This window comes from Cynocephalus volans, chromosome 5 (genome assembly GCF_027409185.1).
Source record: "Cynocephalus volans isolate mCynVol1 chromosome 5, mCynVol1.pri, whole genome shotgun sequence".
NCBI classification, from domain to species: domain Eukaryota; kingdom Metazoa; phylum Chordata; class Mammalia; order Dermoptera; family Cynocephalidae; genus Cynocephalus; species Cynocephalus volans.
Genome location: NC_084464.1, coordinates 38,727,736 through 38,749,782, shown reverse-complemented (window position 1 = coordinate 38,749,782; position 22,047 = coordinate 38,727,736). Strand labels below are relative to the sequence as shown.

The window sequence follows — 22,047 nt, the reverse complement described above, 5'->3', positions numbered from 1 at the left end:
TTTAAGGCCACCAAGGTGAAGCCAGGATCAGAATAACCGCCAAATATCTCAGTGAGTGCATTTGGCAAGAGTGCTGGGACGATCAACTGCTTTGTTGTTTTCATCACAATTTATGGTTTCCAGTTTCATTGAAGAGAGCACTTCACATCTGGGGGAGTCTCACTGGGAACTGACAGATTAATCAGTACAGATATCCTAGAAGGTTCTGCTGCTCCTGTATTTTTAAAAAGTTATGATTATCAACTGACTCTTGATGTTCTAGGAGGTGGCTTTGGTGTTGGCTATTCTAGGCTCCATGTTCTTTGCATCACCATTTCTAGCGCGCCTAGCCGGGTATACGTAGAAAAACCATACATATAGAGCAAATTGGTCATTTATATAATTAAAGATAAGCTCTTTTTTTAAGTTTAAAATTCTAATTCAATATTCCATTCTTTAGACATGAAAGAGAATGAGATATTTTTTGTTTGTCTGTTTCTTCTTCCTTTTTTTTTTCCCCCCAGGTTGCTGAGCAAAATAATTGTTAGAAACAAATCAATGTTCAGCTTTAATTTTTGATGTTACAAGATCTATCTGAAAACAGGTGGGGTCCATGCAGTGTCTGCAGAGTGTTGTTGAGGCTCCTGCTGCCTAATCTATCCCTCCTCCAACAATACCATTGGTCTGCTGTGCTCCAGATTCTCCTTGGTCCATCTCATCAGAGAATGGGTCATCAGATCCCCCAGACCAGCAGCAGTGTGCTTTATTTTAAAATGCAGAGAGGGCTGCATAACCTCCCTTGACTTTAATTTCAGAGCATTGTGATGGATTCCATTTCTGACTTTCGTCCACACAGAAATCACATTTTCACTGTGTGCTCCTAGCAACGTCAGAGACCTCATCCCACAAATTCCACAGTTACTGAATGAGTAGATAATAAGCTATTTAGATGACTCAGATGAAAGTGTGGTTAACTGAGCTTTGGTGACTGGGATGGTCTGAGAGAAACTTGATCTAGGACCCGATAGATCTGTAGGATGCCCCTTGTCCAAGAGGTGATACTGGGAGAAGACGTGAGGGCATTATCTTCAGAGTGAATGGCAGGTGTAAGGATTAACAGCTGGTCTTTATGGAACTGCAGGCAGATTGGCAAGGCTAGAGCTCCTTCTGATTATAGTTCAGGGTCTGCAGAGGATGTCACATTGGCTGCATTCTGCTTTCTTCCTTAAATCCCAGCAGACACTGTTTGATCTTTCCTCACAAGGGCTCAAGCTGCAGGTTAGTGGGGAAGTGGGTGCTAGGTTTCAGGTTTCTGTAGCCTGAAGCCCTTTACTTCAGATCCTGCAGGCATTTGATGGAGTACTTAAAACTCCACCACCTTACCTTCTGGCCATTAGAGACCCAAGGGAACTGTGAGGCTGCCTGCTATGAATTTCCCCCTCCCCTTCCCTCACCATGATCCCAATCCAACTGCTCTCAGCCTTGGACAGGTAAAAATGAGAAATGCCACCAGGATTGGAAAACCTTTTGATTTTGAAAGTCTCTTTTATCAAGGTTTTAAGTCTCTTGAGCATACTTAGTTCCTGGGCCTGGACATCCAAATTACCTTTGTAGATGAAGCCTGCTGTAGCGAGTTCAGAGAGTTTGACATGTTGGGGATAAAAAATACAATGAATTTGCGTGTGTCTTTTTTTTTTTTTTTTCTTAAACAGAAAAGTATGAAGACTACTGGGACAGTTATTTTACTTCTACAGATATGTATTCTGGATCGGTAACAAGTTATCACAGTTCAATATTCAACAAGTTTTCCAAAGGGTGATAGTGTTTCCAGTATTCCTGACATGCTCCCAGGTAGTCAGTTTCTTGGCCCAAATGCAACCAAAGTTATCAAATGCTTATGTTTATTTCCAAAGCTATTAAAGCAATGTAGAAAGAATTATCTATATCCCTAAGTGTATTTTTATGTAACTGGCTCCCTGATATACACATTCCATGAAAATGTGTTTTTGACAATAGACCTTAGGTCTCTTTGTTTCTCATCAGTGCTCCTTTAAGTTCATCAAACACTCTATTTTATGCATCTGCCATCCTTTGGTTAACTGTTCTTCTGTCCATGTGCCTTTAGGAAGTTTTCAGTTTCTTGATGTTACAAACAGTGCTACAATTATTAACTGCGTACGTACATTTTCCGGCATATTTACACAGGTATCTGCAGAATGAAATCTTAGAAGTGGAGTGTCTGGGTTAAAGGATGTGAGTAACTTTGATAGATTTTGTGAATTGCCTTCTGTAGGTGTGATGGTAGGTTTGGGAAGAAAATTAAATTAACCCTTTGTGGTTGAGAGGAAAATGTACAGTCTTTCCCAGATACTGATGTTTGCCTATAATAAAGAGAATTCTCAAAAATAAAAAATAAAGAACGCCATTGTTTAAATGGCACAATGTTTTTATGCACATATTTTGGGGGGACTGACATATAGCTCCTTGCAGATGGGTAGAAGAAACCCTAAGCCTCAGAAACATGGGGGTCACAGAAGAACTAAAAACAGATCCCCCACCCTTTCTGCCTGCAGACTCTCCCATCCCCACTATTATGGATTGAATTAAAGCACCCAAAGAATTTAATGTGTTCAAGATTTTGTCCCAACTGTGATAGCGTTAAGAGGTTGGGAAGTCCTATTATGGTAACTGAAAGATGAGAGTGGAATTAGGGGATTTTGGGGTCAAGGAGAGTGTAGGTTTTGTGTGTATGTTGGATCAGTGTGGTACATTAGTTACAACCGGCGAAACAACATATTTTGATACATTATTATTAACCATAGTTCATAGTTTACATTCATTCTTTGTGTTGTACATTCTAGGGTTTTGACATGTAACCATTAGAAAATACATTGAAACAATGAACAAAAAAGCAAGGAAAAAGAGATTAATTCTTAAATGCACACTTTAGAAAAAAATCAAAAGTATATTTTCAGGCTCCAGATAACATGATGTAAATGGGGGTTTATAATGAGATATTTCTTAGGATTCTGCAGAAACTGCTCTCTAATTTTAATTTTTTCCTTTAAATACTCTCAAGTTACAAAGCATTAAAAAAATCAGTGTATTCAACATAAGAAGAAAGAAAGAAAGAAAGTAAAGAAAGAAAGAAGCAAAGCACTAAAGAAAGCAAGAAAAAAGAATGGCAAAAGAAACACAGGAATTAACTAGAAAATAGCAAAATCTGCTTGGTCATTTGAAAAAAGTAAAATTGTCAATTATCAGTCAAGTGTAAAAAATATGGAAGAAGAAGAAAGCACAAAGTAAAACAAAATAAATTGGTGGATAACGTTAAGATTTGGAAGGTAATTTGTTGAAGTGCCATCTGTTCAGAGCAGTGGCCGTGTGTACAGAACCCTGCTCACCTCCAGACACTGGGGTGAAGTTAGATGAACGTGGCCTGCGCAGCCGGTGTTTCCGTCAAGAAGCTCACATTGTAAGGGAGAGAAGAACGAAGCTGTAACTTAAAGACACACTTTCCCGAAGAGGAAATATTTGTGAAGAAGACAGAATAGGGAGTGAGTGAGAGATCGTGTGGGCATCACTTCGTCTGTACTTGACCTTGACACCTGAATACCAAGAAGTGACAAGCCTGGGGCAGGAGTGGAAAGAAAAGGAGGCTGGAAGCTGGGCTGAAGATCTCCGTGGATAGCAATAAAAAGGGAAGCACAGAGGCGCCGAAGTTTCTTAGGTCTCTTTCCAGGTAAGCTCCGAGATTGTCAACAGGAGAAAGAAGATGGCACACAAACCAGGGAGGAGAAACCAGCGAAAAGAAACTGGAGAATGCGGGCATCGATCCCGCTGCCTCTCGCATGCTAAGCGAGCGCTCTACCGCTTGAGCTAATTCCCCACCACCGCGGGGTGCGTGGTCCTGCCACACCCCACCCCTTTTCTGCTGGGGGGCGGGGGGCTGCAGGGAACTTCAGGCCAATGGAACCTCAGGCAGGACGAGACTGAGGGCGGAGCTTCTCAGACATTGCCTTGGGCAAAGCTCCACCAGCCTGGAGTATGAAGAATGCAGTCTCCAAGGAAGATCGTGGGGAAATACCTCTCTCGCCAGTTGCCAATTCCTTGATCTCGCGGAAGTGAAGAGAGCACGTTCCAGATGTGAAAGCACCTGGCTTGCTGGCACAGCTGTTCCAGCCTGCTGCAGGGCTGTGATCATCACCTGCTTCTTATGGGCGCGGCCGCTGGGAAGTGATGGGGCAGCCTCTGCCAGCCCCAGAGCCTCCAGCCATCGCCCCGCATCCGTGGGCCTGGCCCGGGTCAAGGGCTGTTCCCGCCTCTGTCTTCTAGAGAATCCCCGGTTTCCCGAAGACCTAATTCTCATCTTCCCTGAGGTGCAAACTGGTAGTTCAGAGTGGAGAGAAGAGGAGGGGCTGGCAGAGAATTTTAAGAGGCCATTGGGTTTAAGTGAAAATAAGGGCTGTGCCTCAGTTGGACTGAAGAATAGTTTTGGGAGGCAACCGCCAGTGTCCTGGTACTGGACCCTTTCCTGTACTGAGTATCTGTTGGGATGTTAAACAATAGTTTCCCTTTGTCCTGAATGGTCAAATTTTCCCCTCTCTTCTCCTTTGACAGACAAGAACTCTTTTCCATATCTCTCTTCAAGTGTGGACATGGACTCACATTTGATCTTAGTGTTTTGTCTACCACTGGCCTTCATGGAACTGCAGTTGGTTTGAGGGAGCTTCAGGGTCCCCCTTCACAGCTCCAGTTTGTGGGGAGTGCACATTCTAAGAATGGGAGAGACTGCTCATAGGGGACACAAATTCAACAACATGCTTTATTATTTGTAACATTTCTTGGGTTCATTTACAAATAAAGAAATAGAAAAACACATTTAATCAATGAAACTTTTTCTATTACAATCAACATGAGACAATGCTGAGAGGAATCAAGTGGTGCCAGAGGGAGATGTGGGTGATAGAAAAGAGAAGAACGGAGAGGGAGGCAGACCCTGACAGCAGCCCCAGGGATCTACAGGAGCTCCCTGAAGCCAGCCCATGCAAAGATCAAACACCCTCTTCAGCATTTTGAGCTCTGCTCTGGCCAACTGAGCTAAATGTCACATGATGTGTCGTTAATACAGAATCTTATGCTGTTTCTTTGAAAAGGAGGTAATGTTGCAATTGCAAAATAGACTTTTTTACATGGTTCATCTTGGAAGTTAGAGGAGGACCTATTTTCCAATTTATTTTGAGCACAACGTTTTTGCAAGAATGAGCTCTGCAGAAAGATGAATAGGAAGATGGAATATCACCTTCGTGAGAGCATATCTGACCACCAGAGTTAATGAGCTAGCTCCCACCTTCACCAACCCTCCTTCCAAATTTCTCTTTTGCCTGGTAAAATAGCTCAGTTAGGAGAGTGTTAGACAGAAAATTCAACTCTCTCTTCCCTGTTTTGTCTTTCCTCTTGATAACTGCCCAACTGTCAGATAATCTGATAGAAGACAAATTTGCATCCTGTATCTGACCATAGATTGTCATATGAATAAAAGCAAAAGGTCGGCCACCCAAGTTCTCCTGCTTGTGTCTCCTAACACAATTCCCAGGCTGTTTCTCACACTTTGTACCCAAAAGGAGAAAGTTTGGTTTTCCCCCCCAAAATTTTTTTTATTAACTTCCAGCTGAAATCCTCAAACCTGTATTTGTAAAAGTCATTTTTTGAGTAATTGATTTCTATTTTGTATCTACATGTAATATTTCATTTCTTTCTTTCTTTTTTTTTTTTTTTTTTTTCCTGACTGGTAAGGGGTTTGTAACCCTCGGCACGGTGTGGTCTGCACCATGCTCAGCCAGTGAGAGCACCGACCTTCCCTATATAGGATCTGAACCCGCCGCCTTGGCGCTACCAGCGCTGCACTCTCCGGAGTGAGCCACCGGGCCGGCCCTTCATTTCTTTTTTTAACCTATCAGGGAAGTGCACAAGGGAGCGGTAATGAGCTAAAGAGGGGTGAATCCGGTGCATGTATTTACCAGATGCCATTGGGAGCCTGGGAACTGGAGAAGGGAGGGGACAAAATTGGAGAATGCAGGCGTCGATCCTGCTACCTCTCGCATGCTAAGCGAGCGCTCTACCACTTGAGCTAATCCCCCTCTGGCTTTCAGCTTTTCAACCTGTTTTTATAACTGAAGCACAAATATCGTTTCATGTCCCACTTCAGTTCCCAAGCTGTTCAGACCCTCCAGAAACTTTCCTACCAGGGTGGATCCAGGACAACCTCAGACCTGGAAGGCAGTGACCATCCTCTGCTCAGAGCCCCCTGCCGGGAGCATGAGGAAAAGCAGACAGAGAAAAGAATGGGTTAGGAAAGCTCTGCTTCTAGTTTGGTTTCACTCTCTCCATTAGATGAAAGAGAAGGGAAAGGGAGGACTGTCCCTAATGAGCACAGTTACTCCAAATGCTCTGTTGGATGCATCACTTTTTAATATCACCTTCTTCTCCAACCCATGCCACGAATCTGGAAATAAACTCGAGTATCTTTCCATTATCTTTCCTTCGAATGACTAGTATCTTTTTCTAGTTATCTGTGTTAGTAACTGTTTCTCCTTTAGGGTGGCTGAGATCTGTTTTTACTTATTCTCTCCTTGAGTTTGGAATGTAGTGCTAATTGAATTTCAGATCACTGAATTGAGCAATTCTTTTTTTTTTTCCACCGGAAGTAACTAGACTGAGTAACTAGACTGAGGAACTCATTTATGCTATTTTATTTTACACCGCTGGGTACAATGATACACACACACACACACACACACACACACACACACAGAGAGAGAGAGAGAGAGAGAGAGAGAGAGAGGTGTGTGTGTGTGTATGTATGTGTATATATACATATATATTATATGTATATTTATATATATATTTAATCAATCTCATTGAGGCGTTTCCATTGCATTTCTTTCTTAGGGCTGGCATAACAAAATACCCAAAACTGGATGGTGGCTTAAAACAGCAGAAATGTATTGTCTCAGTTCTGGAGGAGAGAAGTCAGCAAATGAAGTTTCGGCAGGGCCATACTCTCTCTGATTGCTCTGGGAAAGAAGGCTTCCTTGCCTCTTCTAGCTTCTCATGTTTTCCAGCAATCCTTGAACGTCCTTTGCTTGTAGGTGTATCACTCCAGTCTAGTGGGCATCTGCTCCCTGTGTGTCTTCACATTGTCTTCCCTCCTGGCCTTGTCTGTCTCTTTGTTCAAATTTCCCCTTTTCATAAAGACACCAGTCTCATTGCTTTAAGCCCACCCCAGTGACCTCATTTTAAGTTGATTGCCTTTGTAAAGACCTTATTTCCAAATAAGGTTGCATTCTGAGTGGGGGTTAGGACATCAGCATAGCTTTTCTGGAGGCACACAATTTAACCCAAAATATCCATCATCTCAAAGAGTTCCTCCAGGAGTGTGGTGCCTTTTGCTGTTAATTTCTCCCACACCTCCACCATAGTTCCATGCAACCACTGAACTGATTTCTGTCAATATAAATGAGTTTTGTTTGTTCTTGAATTTCATCCAGTTTATACTACTTAGTGTCTGTTTTTTCATTCAGCATGTTTTAAAGATTCATTCATGTTGTGTGTATCAGCTATTTATTCTTTTTATTGCTGACTGCTGTTCCATTGCATGAGAGTGCCAGAATATTTATTATTCATGTCCTTTTTGATAGACATTTCACTTGTAGGAATAAAGCTGCTCTAAAAATTCATGTAGAAGGTTATTGTGAATATATGGTTTTATTTCAGTTGGGTAAAAAGGGAAATTGCTAGGTCATATGTTAAGCATATGTTTAACTGTATAATAAACTACCAAATATTTTTTCAAACTGGCTGTTCAAATTTACATTTGATGACTTGTAGCTGACTCAGCTACACAAGCAGTTCTCTAAAAAAAATGTTAATTTCCTTGAAGGGGGCCTCATGACTTGAGTGAGACACACTGTTCTCAGAAAACCTTATCAAAAGTTTATGGAATTGCTGACAACAAAGACCTCAACCCTGATGACTCACTGGCATCATAGAAAAAGTTACTAATCTATTTAAAAATAGCTCAGAATGTATCTTGTGACTATGTTACGAATTTATGACTGTATGTTGTAACTTAAAAACCATTCATTGTTTATTATTATAATATATAATAGCCAATGAAAAATAGACAATTATGATAAAGGAAAGCCCCCTCTCTCATTCTTTGTTCTACTTTCTAATATTGCTGTATTCATCTGTGATGTGGAAGAGCCCTGGAGCACTTCCCAACTCTGTTTTCCGGTGTTTTCTGGGTTGATCCTCAAACTTATTCTTAGGATAGTTTTAGGGTGAAAGTAAGGTTCTTCTCACCATGGACTGGACAGGCTTTCTAAACTAGATGAATCATTGGTTTAATCAGTGGGACTTTGCTGCTGGAACACAAAGATCTGTGTAGAGTAATTAGATCATTTTGCCTTTGGTCTTATCTTGGATCAATGGATCTGAACACAAGCTGATATTAAAACAATTTCAGCTTAGATAGTGTTGTATAGCACGGTTTGCAGACTTTTTCTGTGTTGTGTTGTAGGGCTTTTGCAAATTCTCAGTTTGTTCATTTCTCAATTTATCCTCTTTCTTCCCAACAGGACTTCCCAAGAGAACAAATTACAGTACAGTTAGGGACTGAAAGGGCCCTAGGTGAATCTAGAACAATTGTCTCTTTTTACAAATAAAAATTTGAGGAGTAAAACGACTCGTTTAACGTTACACAGGTTAAAAAACAGATGGGATCTGACCATGCATTTGCTTTATCAGTAACAGCACTAGGATGAATGCTACCATTTTTACAAATGTAGGGATTTAAGGTTGTGAGCAGCATAGGGTCAGCAGACCTAGGTGTTCGGTTGTTCTTGGTTTGGGGTTTGTGCTGTGACCTCACGCACGTGTAAATTCCAAGGGTTGTAACAAACCATGGCAGAGTTAAACCCTTTGCCCCAGTTGGCATAACAAGGAGAGCTCGAAGGCCAGATGTGAAAGGCTCAGTCACAGAGATGACAAAGTCAAGGAATCCAGATATGAACAAGGGCATTTGGGACATGTAGAGGGCTCCGACCTCGCCACCCACCGGTTTCTCAAGCTTGGCCCCTGCAGAGCTGAAAACAGCCACCCTCGCAATTCCACAGACTGTAAGGGTCACCCAGCGACTTTCCAGTCATTCTCTGAGATGTAGAAGTCTCCTGAAACCGTCTCCTCTGAGGCATCCCCTCTGATCGGAGGGCAGGCGGGTGTCCCCTGATCCGCCTCCACACAGCTGCTTAGTCACCGGGCTGGGGGTTGCTTCTTCTTTTGTCGACTTAGAAATACTTAGGTCAACATTTTCACGTTCTCGCCTAAGGGCCTTGGGTGTGGGGGTTGGAATGATCGCTGGGTCTCCCACCACATTAAAAACTTAGAGACAGAAAAGAAGGAGCTTCTGTCTGCATCGTGTTCTTACATGGAAGAAATTCATGGGACGAGAAAGATGACGATAAGGAAACTCAGCAAAACGCAGAGTTCTCTGGGGTTTCTGCAACAGCCGAGGAGCTCTGCCACCCTGTAGAACATGCTCATTCCACCCGCCAAGTCCGTGCTGAGTTTACATCCCGCGTTATTTCAACTAAGGAATAAATCAAAATGTGACTCGCCGTTCCTGGGTCGTGCCCTGAGTAGAGAGGTTGGTGCTTTGCTTTATGGCCGCGGCAACTCCAGAAATTTCCAGTGTTTTTTCTGTCCTTTCTCTCCCTTTTTCGGGCGCCGGCTTTCAAACCAGACAAAAGGCATAAAGAGTGTGTGTTTCCTGGACCCAGTATCTGGAAAGAAGCCTTCTTTCCTTTTTCTTTTTGCCGTTCCTCAAGGCTATGCCCACAACTAAGCTTTAAAGATCAGGAGGCCTCCAGCTGCCTCATCAAAGGGCATTTCCACCAGTGCAAAGCGCGGGAAAGGGGAGCAATTCCGCGCGAAGGAGGATTAGCAAGGCTCAGCTTGCACAGAGGGGGCAGTGCATAGAATTTCAGAAGTGATGGGAAGGACAGGCCAGCTCTGTGCAGGGTGGGTTGGAGAAAGGTGAGGGTGGAGTCCAAAAGCCAGGAGAAGGAACAGGACATTAGCAAAATGGTCCAGGCAGAGAGGCTGTAATAAAGCGAGGCAGTGGGTTGAGTCTTCTTTATTTACCCCATTATTAGACACGTATCTATGGTGCTATTAGTCTCTGGGTATTGTAGGTGTCCCTGGGAATTCAAGGACTCTGTGGACCTGCATGGTGCTGACCGCATTAACAGGACCCAACGCACTTCCAGAAATGAATCCCCACGAACCACTGTTACTCTGTGTGAGAAATGGCCAGACAGGCGAAAGCACTGCATGCACAGACATTAGTCCTTCTCTTTGGGACAGAATGCATCAGCCTTGTCAGATGGAGAGATCAGTGGGCTTCCCAACAAATTAGTCTCTCAGTCTAAAGTCATGAGTCCGGGCTTCAAAGCTAAGTCTTTCTGTGCATAAGGTGTCAATCAACCTAATCTGTTTCATAAACACATAAATAAAATGGGGGGGGGGGAGAAATGTCACACAAACACTGCAACAAAATGTATTTATCTAAAGTGTCTTTTTCCAATAGAAATAGGAGAGCATTTTCCTGAATTTAGTAAAAATGGGAGTGGGGGTGGGGGGAAGTAATGGAATACTCACTTTGAGGAAAAATGGGTGAGAACACAGTGAGAATTATGCTAGAAGCCACCGGCAGATGAGCCTGGGTAGGTGACCTATATATGTACCTGCCTTGATAGCCGGTTAAGAGGAGGTGGCTGTAATTCCATCTTCTGGCGCAGAAGCAGTGAAAGTGAAGTAAACAGGAGGAATAGAGACAGATCAGAGGACGGGTGAGAGCGGTGGGGATGCATTTTGAATAAAGTGGCCATGAAAACCCTGCTTCTGGGGATACCAGGTGCTGGAGGGGGGGGGGGGAGAGGGAGAATCCTGCATCATGCAACATCAAAGCAGGTGACACTTGAACTTTACTTCTGCAGAATTTTATTTTAACTAAAAAATTAAATATTTCGGGCTTAGAAGAAACTGAGGATCATAACTTCTTCTCAGCTCCAAGATGAATTTGAGAAAACTTCCTCTGGTGGTTGGAATATACAGGTATTTACATGTAAATATATGATGATATATAGAGGACTATAAAGGTCGGCTGGCGGGTTAACTCAGGTTGGTTAGAGTGTGGTGCTAATAAGGCCAAGGTCATGGGTTAGATCCCTGCAGAGGCCTCACGTTGCTGGTATGCCCGGTTAACAGCAAAAAAATCCATGATAACATTTTCTTACCTCTCCCAAACGTTCCTCACAGTAAAAACCTTTAAAGCTAAGCTGGTATGTCCTGGCTCCCTCCTCCCTAAAAACACCCAGTGCAGCCAACTTCTTTAATAGAGCCCCATGCCAAGGCAAATGGAAGAATTCCTGGTTCTGAGGCACATCTATATGAAGTAGGGATTCAAGCATCAGAGTCTTAAAATGCCTGGGAAGGGGAGTACATGTAGGGGCACCATCAATGAGGGACAAGAAGTACAGGACATCAGTCCGAGTTGGGACCCTCTCTCTCAAACATTAGTTTTTTTATGGCAGGGAGTAGATGGTCTTTTCTTGGACTTCAGGTCTGGAGTGAGCCCTGCTTCCCCCATGCTCCTTCTCAGCCTGGGTGTCCTTGAGTTCCAAGGCCTCATTCAGCTCTTGGAACATCTCCAAGTGTTCACACCCACAGATGTGAAGGGTGAAATATTCTCCATCCAGTGGTTTCTTCTTTGGGGAGAGGAGCTGGTGTTGGAGGGCAGTGCTTGCTTAGTGCTCCCAGGAGGCAGCTCAGGACAAGGCTCCCCTTTCTTGCTGAAATGTTCTTCCTCTCTGCACTGGTTTCTCTCAGAACAGACACAAACTCACATCTCAAAGCTATTCTGACCCAGCAGGTTACCACTGGAGTCTTCAATGTGATAATGGTGAGGATGGGCCACTGGTCCATGCCACCTCTTCAGGAGCTGTTACACATGTCGTTGTAGTGGATGGTGGTACAGTCAGAGCTGACCTCAGGAGGCTCATAGGGCACCACCACACTGTGTTGAAAAGTGTTTCTGTCATCCAAATACTCCACAAGCAAGTTTTCATCCACTCGGATGAGATGCCGAGGAACGGCCAGACCATCGCTATCACAGCAGCGCCTCATGACTTCCATCATGTGCTGTGACTGCTTGTCACATGGCCATGGCCTGGACATGGGTGCCCAGCAGGGGTGTGGAGTTGACCCAGGGTTGCAAGGGGCAGGTCTTTGCCAGCTGGCAAAACAGCCATACACTGCGTTGGAAGGCCAGTTCTCCACTATTATAAGTAGGGAAGCTATCTCGAGTTGTTTAATTTCTCCTAACTTCAAAGTCCAAATCTATGAAATGCTGATAAATGTTCCTACCTCACAGAGTTTGTTGTAAGGGTAAATGAAATAATGTATGAAGTCACTTTTTATTAGATGTGGTCTGGGGCTTGGTGTTGCTGGTTCCCTGTCCCTGTTGGTAGATGAGTTGATACTTTCCGTGGTTGGGCAGCAGGTCAGTGGGAGGAGGTTTCCAAGTCTCTGCTAGCCCAGCCAAATCCTGTCCAACCTCTTGGTGAACCCTGGCACCTAAAAGGAAATCTCACCCCATCCAACACCCTGAAGGATTTCATCTCTTGCATAAGATCTATGTCCACCAAGACCTGTTTTACTTCCCCTAAATGCTCAGTGTCAATTTCTTCTATACTCTGCAGTGCACATCTGCCTTTGTCACCCCCACGCCTTCTCCTCCCTTTTCAAATCCCATTTTTATTTTGGTTTCTTATTTTACAGTAAGTGTTTGCTACCAAAAAAAAAAAAAATGCTGTGATACAAAAATAATAACCCTCCAGAGAATGAGAATGTAAATTCACTCATACCCAGGAATCCAAATGGAATATATTGTCATTAACTGTAGTTTTGTGTTTACCGTTGCATGTCCTGGGAAGAGCAGATGGTGAAGGTAGCTGAGATTCTAGAAGAAAATGGAAATACCGAAGCAACGTGAAAAACAGAAACAAAAGCGCAAGAATAAGAACCTGGGTGTTTCATCCTGTTATATTTCTTAAACTGTCCACATCTTTCTCATCCATGACTAGCTCCTGAACTGGGCTGTCCTAACTATGCATCTGCTTATGTCCATCAGAGCAGGCCTTGGCATGATCAGAGTAAGTAAAGCCTCTCAAGCAACTTGGGCCCTAGCCTCTGAATGAAGGGCCCATCCTTCACTCCTATTTTCTCTCTTTTCACTCCTCACGCTTGACTCTAGAGATACTGGACTTAAGGAAATGGACCATACAGAACGCTAAGACTTTCACCTACTTTTTGCTTGGTCAACTGCCTTGTTAAACCTGAAACCATCTTCCAGGGGACATCTTCTCTGACACCTCTCCCAGTTTCCTGAGGTTGGGTTGTGTGTCTCCCAGCACTCTCAGAGATGCAGGTACACATCTGTTTTGTGGCACTTTACAAGGTTGTGAATGTCTGTTGCTTGGCTATCTTTCCTATTTGAATATAAGCTCCTTGGAGGCAGGGTGCTTATTATGTAGTGCTAAGTACTTTAAAAAGTCTGCCTAAATGAATGAAGAGTAAGAGATATATGTGCAGACATGAAGGGAAGAGGGTGCCTTGTGTCTCAAATGGATTTCACAGGTCTGTAGGATCCAAGCTATCTCAATGCAGTGTATTTAGGTAAGATGAACAGTGGACTACAATATATAGTGATTGGTCCCATTTCCATGAATGTATCTCTGAGGCTCAGAGTGGTTCAATATGTCCCCAGGATGAGGAAGGTGGTGGAGGACAGAGCAAGGCTATAGATGCAAAGTCAGGAAAAGTCTAAAATGTCGAACTTCACTGAGGCTGAGAGCTGGGTGATGGCCCTCTTAAGTGAAGGGAATTTCCACTCCACTGATATAGTGAATAAAACAGTGAGCCAAGTGCCCCTCAAACCCCCATTTTCTATAGCATTAAAGGGACTGTTATGACCAAAATTCAAATGACCAGGATGGTTGTGAATTAATATTTACAGAATACGATTTATGAAGGCTTTTGCTTTAAGCACACACACACACACACACACAGAATAAAGATGGTCAAGTGACTTTAATAATAAGTGTGATTTATGGTTGCACCCAACAATAATTAAACAGGGAAGGAAAGCCACAGAGTTGGTTAATTCACTGGCTCCATCCTCAACATATGAGCCTCATACTCCAGTGGCTTTCCCTGCAGTAACTCTTGGTCTCACAATTTTAAGGCAAAGTTCAGAAGCAGAGAAATGGAAACACCTTTTGTATATATGTGCATGTCAATATATATATATATATATTCAAGGAAAATCTTTCTTAAATCCTCTCCCCGAGGTTTACTCTTGCATCGTATTGGCCACATTTGTATCAGATGCTCTTGCATAAACTAATCACTAGTAAGAGAACTGGGGAAACTAAGTTTAACTTTTGGCTCTGAGGTTGGGATCCACCTCCTCTGCAAAAGATAGTGTGGGAAGAAGTTCAAGTACTGAATGAAAGTCTTTCATTGTTGGAAAAGGAGAATGGAAGAAATGGTGAGAAATCTGAATTGTTGTTGGGTAGATTGCAAACAGTATCTGCCATATCCTATTCTATGTTAATCTAGGAAATAAAAGAAAAATTTTTTAGAAGTTTTTCTACTCATTTCAGTAACACACTTGAGACCATACGTAGTCTTTCAGACCCCCTGACTGTAGAAATAATTAGAACTATAGCTCCAAATGACTGCTAGTGATAAGAGGAACAATGACATTAATATTACATAATGATATCATGATTTTTAAATCAAATTACCATAAGTTTGGCTATTAGTAAAAACAAACAAACAAAAAACCAAAAACCCTTACTTCTCAGAAGATATACTCCTAGGGCTTTTACTCAGTTTTATAGTTTTAGCTCTTAAACTTAAGTCTTTGATCAACTGAGTTAATTTTTGTGTACAGTGTGAGGAAGAGGTCCAACTTCATTCTTTTGCATGTGGATTTCCAGTTGTCTCAGCAACATTTGTTGGAAAGAGAATTTTTTGACTGTTGAATTGTTTTGGCATCGTTTTTAAAAATCAACTGGCTGTAAATGTGGGGGTTGATTTCTGAACTTTCAATTCTACTTCATTCATCTTTATTTCTATTCCAAGGCCAGTACCAAATTGTCTTGATGACTATTGCTTTATTATGTTTTAAATCTGAAAATATGAGTCTTCCAATTTTGTTCTTTTTTTTTTAATTTTTTTTTTTTATATGGTGGGAAGTAGGGGTCTGTTGTGGACAAACGATTTTTTTTTTATTTTTATTTTTTGTCTTTTTTCGTGACCAGTGAGTGCACCGGCCATTCCTATATAGGATCCGAACCCGCGGCGGGAGCGTCGCTGCGCTCCCAGCGCTGCACTCTCCCGAGTGCGCCACGGGCTCGGCCCCAATTTTGTTCTTTTTTAGAGTTATTTTGAGCATTCTGAGTTCCTTGCACTTCCACATGAATTCTAAATAAGCTTTTCAATTTCTAAAAAAAAAAAAAAAAAAAAAAAACCCAAACCAAACCAAAACAAAAAAAGCCCTAGCTGGGATTTTGATATGAATTGTGTTAATATATAGATGAATTAGGGGCGTACTGAACATGGCATGTCTTCCAAAATTTAGGTGTTCTTTACTTTCTTTTGAATATTATGTGTAGTGGTAAGAGTATAAGTTCTGTCTGTATTTCCTAAATTTGTTCCAAAGTATACCAGTCTTTTGAATAAAGAATAAACAAAAGTGTTTCCTTGATTATTTTATTTTGGGATGGTTAATCACTAGGGTATAAAAATACAATTTACATTATTATACTGATCTTGTACCTTACAATCTTGCTGAACTCATTTATTAGGTCTAAATAAAAGAGATAGCTTTACCTCTTCCACTTAAATCTAGATTTTTAAAATTTCAGTTTACTCCTCACTTGTCCTGACTAGAACCTTTAGAACAATGCAAAATACAAGTGTACTTATCTGTATAAATTTAGAGTCTAAAATAATAGGAAAAGGCTTTCCTCCATCCTAAAAGGAACATGTTTTCTTTCTTCCTGTACTTCAGGCAAGAAGAGGTCAACAGGCAAGAACTCTGGTCCATCCAAATTGTGCAGGAGAAATCAGCAAATTTACAAATTGTTTCTCTCCACCATGAACTTTCCAATCTGTCAGATTTGTTGCTCTAGCCATTCTGATCCCCTAAGCACTCATGTCTGTACTGAAACCTTGATATATACTCAGATTATCACATGGCTTGGCAGGGATTTTCTGCTTTCCCCATTCTGCAATCCATTTTTCAGACTCATTTAGGGCTCTTTGTTCATCCAGTGACTATGTGAAACTTTGGAGGGAAGGCTGTTCTTTCCAGGAAAAGAACCCTGGTGGGTTCTAACCTCAGTCTGTAAATCTACCCATTAAGCCTCTATGAGAACCTCTGATAAAAGCTCAGTGTGAGAGGCCAGCATTCCTCAGGGAGAAGGCAACCAAAGCAATACCTAATGCTTATGAGCAGTTCCTATTGCTCTGACCCTGCTCCTGGTACTGTGAATCCACCCGGAGAATCCCACATTCTCATTTCTCATATGAAGAAACATGTGAAGGATTTACCTCAAGTACCACAGGTTATCCATCTAAGCCAACTAGCCTTGTGTGAAAAAAGCTCTTATTACCCCTACTTGCCATGATAGGTAAAAATTACTCTATGACAGTGTTAGAAAAAAATATGGGCACAAGGGTCCCAGCAAGACAACTGGAGGAATGGAAGATTAAACAGCATCTTCAAGGTGAAAACTTCCCTGACTCTTCCTCTGAAAGCTGAGCTTGCCACTTCCACATTCTCCACCCCCACATGTCTAATGAATCTCCCACAGTAGACATGGTCACCCAGTTTATTATGCATTTTTCTTATTTGCTTCTTGTGTGTTTCTCCTCACACTTCCCGACTAAGATATAGTTCCACGAGAGAAAGACTTTCTGCATTTTATTTCCTGTTGAATCACTGCACACAGAACATCCTCTGAATAAAAATATGTGCTCAAAAAATATTTCTTGGATGAATAAATGAGTGAATGATTTACACCTTCTCCTCCTCATAACTGTGGCTGGGCGATCTTCAGAGCACAAAATTGGAAAAGAATTTCCCCTGCTTCCTCTACCATATGGAGAGGTGTCTGGTGTAACGTGAATCTCTCTACCACCCACTTTATCAAAGCACTGTGAATTGATCTCATCCTTCTCAGTAATTATGAGATCAGCTTGCAGTTTACTGAAGGCAGTGGTGTGTTTTCTGCTTGTTTTTTGATGCTTTTACTCAGTGGTCCCTTTCCAATCTTTTTATTTATTGATTGATTATTATTATTTTTTAAATATGCTACACAAACCAAAGCAATGCTAGATCACTTGTGAAGATGTGAAAAGGGTACTAATGCCCTCCCTGTGGTTTGAACTGAGGACCTCCCTGATTATGAAACTGATGCACTGCCAGCTGCACTAAGAGGACAGCTCTAGTGCACTGGTCCACCTTCAGTTAATCACACCCTAGTCCCCAAGCACCGCTGCTTTATCAGTGTCTAGGGTTTAAAGAACATAGTGAAATGCTACTTGGAAATCACTTCGTATCATTCAGTACTGCACCCAAAAGATTCCATATCCAGGACTGATTGGTGTTCACGCCTTTCCAGTATTCACCTAAGCATAGGACCGACTGAGCTGCAGGACTAGGGGCAATTATACTTATCTTTTGCTGCTCTTTATCCTCCTGTGTTCCAGTGAGCTGTCTTTTACTTTTCTCAGATATCTTAGTTGATCTTACACCTTCCATGGTCTCCTTTGTTGAAAAGAAACATAGGATGTGCTCTATTAATAATAGTTCACTGACTGACCAACTGAATAAATGAATGAATGAATGAATGAGTAAAGAAATATTCTCAAACTTGCCTCCTGCCCTTACTATTCTGTTTCTTTCTGTATCTTCACTTGCATCTACATGACTGGAGATATCCCACCTACAAGAAACACAAACCGAACTTATAATAACAGACTCTCTGTTTTTTTCAGTCTTGTACACCATTAATTATACTAAAAGATTTGTTGAGTTTATTTCATACACCCCAACTGAATTTTGACCACACAACTGTGTATCCTAATCTGCACTTTTTAGATGTAATGGAGGCTCAGATAAACTAAGTATGTTTCCTATGGTCCCAGAGCTTTGTTGAGTGGCAAAGCCTGTGTTGAGTAGTAGGTTTTTTAAAATTCCCAAATGTGAGCTCTTCCTCCACTCCAGCTCACGATCTCTCTGCCTGCTGTTCTCCACAGCAGCCCATTTATTCCTACACCAAGTATCTAAATCCCAACCTCCTCTGTTCGTGCCTTTTGGGCATAACCTTCCAAATCAGCTTTGACTCACTCTCCTCCTTCAAGCCCCACAGCCAATGATTTGCCAAATACTAAGCATTATTCTTGCACAACTTTTTTGAATCTATCACTTCTTTTCCATTCATTTTGTAGGTATTCATTGGAGAGATTCGCTGTTCCAGAGACTGTAGTGGGCTCAGGTAATTCAGAAGAAATTTCGCCACCCCAGACCTCAAGAGAAGGCAGAATAAATGGACAAAGGATGAGCCACTTCCGGTTTCACCATTTTCAGTCTCCCTGACATTTACAGCTAAATAACTCTTCCAATAATAACAGTTACAATAATGTGACTCCTCTGTACTCTTACAGTTCTTGATTTACAAGTTCTGATATGATCTTGCTTTTCTCTCAATTTTTGGTCCTTCTTTCTGCCTAAATTGCAATTTTGCTCTATCAAATCAATTAGATCCATTGGTGGATGGTGTTGTTCAGTTCCTCAATACGTTTGCTGATTTGTTGTCTACTAAATCTATCCATTACTGAGAAAGCAGCACTGATTTCGGCAACTATAATTGTGGATTATTCTGTTTTCATGTATATCGGCTTGTGCTGATAAGTTTTGAAGCTCTGTGTTCACGTACACAGCTAGAACAGTATTTCTCTGGCAAATTGATATCTCTTTGTCCCTGGAATTTTTCTTTGCTTTGAAATCCACTTTCACTGCTTTTAATATATCTACCTCAGCTTTCTTTAATTAATGCCTGAATGGCATATCTCTTCCCATTCTTTACTTTCCATCTCTTATATAACTTTTAAAATCATGTATAATTAATCGGAAGTGAGTTTTTTATAGTCAGTATATTTATTTTTAATACATTTTGATAATCCATTTTAATTGACATGTTTATGTCATTTACATTTAATGTTGTTATTGATAAGTTTGTATATAGATCTACTATTTAATAATTGATTAATGGTTTGTTACCTTTATTTTTCATTCTTCTATGTTTCCCTTTCAATCTTCTTATGGCATGTTTAAGCATTGTTATTAAGTGGTCTAGGGATTACTATATACATAGATAACTTTTCACTACACTATATGTAACTTTGCAATACACTATACATAAAGTCAATATTTTACCTTTCAGATGAATATAGAAACCCCATCACCATTTAGACCCTTTACCTTAATGCTTATTGTTATGTATGTAGCATATCTAGATACAATAAAAACTCCTTCACACAATACTACAATTTTTGCTTTCAGTCATCTAACATACTTTAAAGAACTCAAGAGAAGAATAATAGTCTATTATATTTACCCAGATATTTTCTATTTCTGCTATTGTTTTTTTATTCATGATATTTTAAATTTCCTTCTGCTGTTATTTTTCTCATCTCAAGTCTTTGCTAATTCTTTTCTGGCAGTTTTGTTGGCAATGTATTCTCCCAAGTGAGAATGCATTTATTTACTTTTATGTCTGTTGGATATTTTTGCTAAACATAGCATTCTGGGTCTTTTCTTTTAGAATTCCATAAATGTATGTTATGACAGTGCTTCTGGTCCCTCCCTTTGGTTTTTGAAGAGAAATCCACAATCTTTCAAATTGTAGTTTCCCTTTTATTTTCTTTGGTTGGTGTCATGTTTCTTTTTGTTTCTTGTTTCCTGTTTCTTCCTCCTCCTCCTCTTCTTCTTTGTGGTTTTCCCCTTTCATTTTCCTTTGGTTGCTCTCAAGTTTCTTCTTTTCCTCCTCCTCCTCCTGTTTTCTGAAGTTTGATGTGTCTGTGTATGAATTTCTTTGGGTGTCTTCTGTTTGAGGTTTACTGAAATTCCTCATCTGGTTCATGTTCTTTGCCAAAATTGGCATATTTACAGCCATTAATTCTTTAGAGTTTTTTTTTTTTTTTTTTGACTCTCAAGGATCTCTTTCTCCTCTTTTTCTGAGACTACAATGATGTGAATATTAGATTTTTGTTATTTTAAAATTTGTCCCTGAGACTCTGTTCATTTTTTAAAAATACTCTTTTCTCTCTCTTGTTCAGATTGGGAAGGTACTATTGTGTTATTTTCAACTTTACTGATATCTTCATTCTGCAATTGAGACCATCCAGTGAAGTTCCCCATCCCAATACTTTTGATTAATATATCTTTTAATTCTTAAGTTTAAAATTGGTCTTTGCATCTTCCGATTATCTAAGACTTTCTGACTTTCCATTTATTTCAAGAGTGTTAGCCCCTAATTCTTGAAGCCCTGTTATAATAAATGCTTTAAAATATTTGTCATAGGATTCCAACATTTTGTCATCTCAGTATTGTCATCTGTGGATCCTCTCTCCCAAGTGAATTAAGATTTTCTCGGTTCTTAATATGATCGATAATTTTGGATTGTTTTTTTGTCTTTTTCGTGACCGGTACTCAGCCAGTGAGTGCACCGACCATTCCTATATAGGATCCGAACCCGCGGCGGGAGCGTCGCTGCGCTCCCAGCGCCGCACTCTCCCGAGTGCGCCACGGGCTCGGCCCGATAATTTTGGATTGTAATCTGTACATTTCCGTATTATGTGATAAAACTCTGTCTCCTTTAAATCTTATGGATACTATTTTTGTTTTTGTTTTTGCAGGCACTTGACTGCCTTGTGTTCAAGTTCCAGTCCCCCCACCCTTCTATGTGTTGTGGTTTCAAAGTCAATTTCATTCTCAAATCCTTTGCAATACTATTTGGAGAACTCTGGAGAGTGTGCAGCCCAGCGGCTAGTGTGGACTGCGCAGTGGGGCCGTAACTTAGTCCAGTTCTCAAACTCTGTGGAACGTCGTTTAAAATCAGAACCACTTATTCACAGCTCGCGGGTGCCTCCAGTCCTCAGACACTTTTATGGGTTTGTTTTCCACAATGTCTTTACCGGTATGTTGTGGTGACTGCGGGTTCGCGGTTTCTTCCCCTGACCAGAAACCTGGGGCTTTACTTACCCGGCTGGCTCTGCCCTGCACTTTCTCGAACTGTGACGCATTTCGGACCAAGATGCAGGAGGAAACGGAGAAAAAGACTGATTGAGTAATGTCGCTTGGGGTCACAGCTCCTCGAAGAAACATAAGACAAGTTACGAATTGGTAGATTTACACACTGAGCGCCAGTGGAGCCATCGCCAGCGCTGTACTGTTTGTGTCCACACGTCATAATCCAGGCCGCATCCAAATTACTGCAACGTTCAAGTCGTCTAATATCCTCTCGTTTTCAAGAGGTTAGAGGACTCGTCGTCGCCTGAGAACCGAGGTGCACATAGTCGATCCCACGCTAAGCCTCCCGCACGCTAAGCGAGCGCTGCAGCCCTGGGGCTGATTCCCCGCCCGGAGCCGCTTCCCACCCGCCCCCCGTGGGCGTCTGGACCGCAGGAGATCTCAAGGCCCTTTGCGCAAACCCAGGGCTGGAGTAAGGAGGTGTTTTCTCACTGAGGGTACCTATGCTCTGCGAGGAAAGGAGGAGGGATTCGCAATGGGAAAACCGTGGCGCCGCCCAAATTTCAAGTTCCAGATATTCCAGGGAGGAAGAAAGCACGTCCCAGCCAAGGAAGACC

At 41.6% G+C, this 22,047-nt stretch overlaps 1 non-coding gene and 1 pseudogene across 1 annotated transcript; both read right to left on the bottom strand.

Annotated features, from left to right (window-relative positions):
* Nucleotides 1–3,795: 3,795 nt before the first annotated feature.
* Nucleotides 3,796–3,868, bottom strand: TRNAA-AGC (transfer RNA alanine (anticodon AGC)). The gene has a single exon. It is a non-coding gene; the product is annotated as a tRNA-Ala (tRNA).
* Nucleotides 3,869–11,586: 7,718 nt separating this feature from the next.
* LOC134378951 (cellular tumor antigen p53-like) lies at nucleotides 11,587–21,650 on the bottom strand (annotated as a pseudogene).
* Nucleotides 21,651–22,047: the final 397 nt, after the last annotated feature.